Source organism: Amblyomma mixtum, chromosome 1 (assembly GCF_055824585.1).
Source record: "Amblyomma mixtum isolate Tamu chromosome 1, ASM5582458v1, whole genome shotgun sequence".
Lineage (NCBI taxonomy): Eukaryota > Metazoa > Arthropoda > Arachnida > Ixodida > Ixodidae > Amblyomma > Amblyomma mixtum.
The window spans coordinates 239,790,084-239,794,683 of record NC_143012.1 but is presented as its reverse complement, the minus strand read 5'-3'; the positions used below and the strand labels follow the sequence as shown (position 1 = coordinate 239,794,683).

General features: G+C 47.6%; 1 pseudogene across 1 annotated transcript; it reads right to left on the bottom strand.

Moving 5' to 3' along the window:
- Positions 1-656: 656 nt before the first annotated feature.
- On the bottom strand, positions 657-4,118 carry LOC149371317 (uncharacterized; annotated as a pseudogene). Its single transcript, XR_016286657.1, has 2 exons — positions 3,622-4,118; positions 657-3,450 (listed from the first exon to the last, which is right to left on the bottom strand). The product of XR_016286657.1 is annotated as an uncharacterized LOC149371317 (transcript).
- Between the last annotated feature and the right edge of the window lie 482 nt (positions 4,119-4,600).

Genomic DNA, 4,600 nt, shown 5'->3' with positions numbered 1-4,600 from the left:
GGTCGAGGCATCGGAGGCGGAGGTGGGAGCCTTACCGCCACGACATTATAACTCGCTCAAACTTTTTGGTCATTGTTCTCTGCATTTTTATTTTGGCCCCACCATTTGTGAAGCTATTAGAGCGATAATTACGCAAAGCCTTTGCCGAAGTGCCCAGCACCTGCCGCTTACGAGACGGATGCTTCTGGAGACTTTGTTTCTCCCTGCCTGACACCTTTTGAAGCGAAAAGCTTCACTAGGCTAGTCAACATCGCGTTTCGCGTGAGCCGGAGGCCAGATTTGCAACTTCCGCGCATGCGCAAAACCGTGCGACGTCACGTATCGCGCAGGTGGCCGCCGTCGCCGCCGCCACCGCTGCCGCCGCCGCTGACTCCGTCACCTGACCTGTCGCCACCGCCGCCGCGCGCTACTGCGCATGTGCGCCGCCGCTTCTCCTCCTCGCCACCATTTGACCTTTCGCCGCAGCCGTGCGCAGTCAACACCACCTAGACGAACTTAAGGCCTCAGTGCTCCTCCAGTGACGTCACAGGGATGGGGCCTCACCGGTTTTTCCGAGGAGCATGCATGTTTCTTTTTTACTGCGCGAGGATATGAGGCGGCAGCACAGTTGGCTGCAAAAGATTGTTTTTACTCAAGTTGAGACATCAGTGGAGAGATTTACAGGTACAAAACATTTATTTACATTTCGATTATTGTAACACTGTTCTTGATGCGGAATAATATATACATTTAAAAGTCACCAGCAACAAACAAACAAACAACTTTTCACTTCCTTGAAAGCGTTGCAGCTTTTCTTTCCTTAGCCTTAGCATTTGCATCGGCTACATCATCGTTGAGCTTGCCGCAGAAGTTTTTGAGCAGAATGTTAGTACTGCTCCACAACACATGCTTCAACAGAAGCTCAACTGTGTGCCCATCTTCGCAGGTGTCAAAATCTGATGACTCTTGATCTGCAAGCAGCTGTAATGTGAGTTCGGTGACTAGACGGCGCTGGTTCGGGCTCCTCAAGAACTCCGCTTTCTTGGACACTTGTTCAACAACAACATAGTTGTGGGTTACAGCATTTACAGCAAACAACGCTGGGAAAATGAGGCCACCTCGGTCTATATCTTTCACCAAGTGATAGTACTTTTGAGCTGCAGAGACAGTGATAGTCTTGCCGACTGTCAATGCTGCCCGACATTTTATGCAGTTTAATTTCTTAAGAGTCGTGTAGACTGTATATCCTGCCACCTACACCAGGACGGGGATAATGTCTTGTATTTTTGACAAGGCATCTCTCGTAACTACAACGTTACAGTTAGGATGCGGTGTTTCTATCTGCTTTCGCAGATCTTCCCATTGCTCATCGAAGGAGCTATTCGTTCCGCAAGCACTTGCGATTGTGGGCAAAGTATTTTGCAGCCGTAATTTAGTTTCGCTCTCGTAAACTTGCCTAATAGAAACATGATATTGGGAGCCAGCAAGTTGCCTGTATTTCCCGAAGCGGTCCTCTAAGCTGTCCGTCTGGAACTTGCCGAGCAGGACGTATGAAAGCTGCAGTTCATCGAAGCAATACCTGCTGACTTCAACCAGTGCATGGGCTGTTTGATGCAGAGAAGCATGGGTTTCCTTTGTGAGCACCCCGCTGTCCAGATTCTTCTCTTTCCAAGAATCAAGCCAGTCCAAAATTTTGTAGAGGAAAGCCACCTTCATGTCATCCTCCGAAGGAAAAACTGGCTCTTGAAATCGGTCATTCAGTCGTTTTCCTTTCCATGGGGTTTTAACATTCACAACCTTCCACCACTTCGCTATAACTTCAATGAAACTCGCTGTATCTTCAGGAAAGAGTAAGCTGTGTTTTTCTCCAAGAGCACGAAGCGCTGGTGGCAGGGAATCATTAAAAATCTGCAAGGCGAACTTCACATTCCGCCGCTCAAGGCTAGACGGGTACAAGGCTTTTCTAGACAGCGAGTAACCGTACCTCAAAAGCTGATCACTCTCCAGCTTGTAAGCTTCTCTGATTGTAGCAAATGATGCTGTGCGCATGCGTGTAGGCTGGTTGGAATTTTCATTGAAGTCAGGAAAATAAAAGCATAGTTGGTCGTTTTTTTGGTTGAGCCAATTATTTCGGATGCATTTGAGTATATGCACTGGGTCAATTACAAAAAAGAGAGGTCTCGATGGGTCAGAGGGGTGCGGATATAAAATTGCATTTGTTGGCAGCGTTGTAAACTGAGACATTGCCTTTCTGTTCACAGAATGATTGTCACTGACTACACATAAAACTCTGTAGGCAATGTTTTCTAGCCCACATATCACATCTTTCAGTAAATTGTGCAGAAACTCCCCATCGGCTTTGTGCACTGGCACAATGTGGGCCACTTCCTTGAAAGGGCATGCGACGCTCTGTATCATGAAGACGAAAGCACTGGTAGCGACTTCCGATGAATTCAGTGCTGCACCAGTTATATTGCCCCCTTTGTAATCAAAATAAGGTTTAATATGGACTTCATCGACCATCAAGGTAACGAAGCGCTGGCGATCATCGAGTTCCGAGATCCTCTTTCTAACATAATTCAGGAACGTCGGACCATGATGTTCCAGTCTTGGGTTCATACCAAATGACGAACATATCGACCGAATGGTCATAGGGTGGGGCAGGGTGACATATCCATAGCTGCGGATGTATTTATATGCGTGCGGTGATACCGTAAAAAGATTGCAGCAATAAACCATGAATTCACCGGAGTACCGTCTCCGCTCCTTCTCCAAAAAAAGCAGGTTCAGCTGCTCGCTCAGGAATTCTATTGCTTTGGCTTTGTCGTCGGCTGGTGTCGTGGAAAACTTGTTCAGCAGCAGCCGAATAGTGTCGCCGATGTCTTCGTTTGCATCGCCAGAATTTGAATTTAAGCCCTTGTCCCAATTCTCAACGTTTTGGAAGAGTTCTATTATTTCTCGTTTGCTTCTGGCTGCACTCGGAATAGGCAAGTTAGGGCCCAGTCTTGTGAGCGGCTTCTTCACAAAGAACAATGTGATACTGAGGTCTGATTTTATTACAATTGAATATTTAATCCATGGAGCTTCCTCCTCTATGATGTGCACCAACATGAGACGCTCACTGGCCTCAATTACATGCCAGAACTGTGACATATGGCTTCTGACTTCGCTAGCAAGGTCCCTTAAGGTGGTGATTTTGTCCGCTTCCTCGGCATTGCGAAATGTCCGAATTGACTCAGAAATTCCTCTTTGCATTGAAGCAGCTTCCAGGCGTGTTCGCTTCGCCTCTGGCTCCTCTCTTAAAGTCTTTGTGCTTGATAGGTAACTAGGGCAGCCTGGAAATAATGATGGAATTGCACCTGACCGAAGGCGCAGATGCGATAACTCTGCTGTCGTCACTCGACCTGTAGCATCGTCGACATATGACGCCTCTCGCACGATGTCGTCGTCGGTGAAGTGATGCTCACAGACCTAAAAAAGAAATATTTGTCTAATATAAGTAACAGCCTGCTACAAATAAGAAGGCGTGATCAAATATTAAATACGCATTTAGAAGGTACCCAAAACGTTTTGCAAGTTTGGCGGTGCTACAATTAAAAGCTACAAAAGAGGACGAATGGAAAAAAATTATTCATCTCTTACCCTGGAATGCTCAGAAGGGACGAAGTTTTTCCGTGGAATGGCACGTATCCATGATTGCTGCAGCGCTTTATCTTGCGGGAACTTAAACACATGAACCTTTGGTCCCGTTTTATTGTTACCTCGGCACTGAGGCACACAACATTTGTTCGGCATTTTTGCGTTAATGTCGAAGCGTCATCACAGCACTCGCGCACAGAAGAAATAGACGGCAGCCAAATAAGCCGTGAACACACCATCGGACACGAAAGGCGACTGACCGCTCCTGCCGGAGCCACGTGCAGTGGCTTCCCGATTCCCGTCTAGGAATTCAAGGAAGGCATGCTTGGGGCAGACCGGTTTCTCGCGCCCCGTTGCGACTTCCACGGCTAGGGTGCCTCGATGCGCGCCCGCTCTAGAGGAGCAGAGCCGCGTCGCGACACCGGCCTCATCCTTGTGACGTTGCTGTGACGTCAGCTCTCAGCGCAGAGGCCTTAAGTTCGTCTAGGTGGTGTTGGCGCAGTGCGCATTTGAAAGGAGGGGTATATAAGGCGCGCTTGCCCATAGAACAGACGCAGACACTCGCCATGGAAGGAGAAGAAGAAGCAACAGTGGGACGGCGCAGAAACACCGATTCAGGAGTGGTAGTTTAGGAGTTGGCTGAAAAGCTGCGAGAGCTTTTCTCTTCCAGATATCCAGACGTAACCTTAGCTAAGCCACAGAAAATTTTCTTGATTGGGATTTATTCTCCTTCTCTATTAAGGAATATGACGTGACTTTGCCCTCGCTATGGATAATTTACAGCTCGTTTACATATGCCTCTTCTAAACTTTTTTGCCTCAGTGCCTGCATCACTACAGAGGTTTCGACAAAGTGAACGCTTTTTGGTAATCTAGGAATTCTATGCATATGGGTTGGTTATAGCGTGCGCGCTGCTTTATCACATGGTTGGGGGTGTGAGATTGCGTATTGTCAAGTAGCATCTACGAAATCTAGCCCGGTA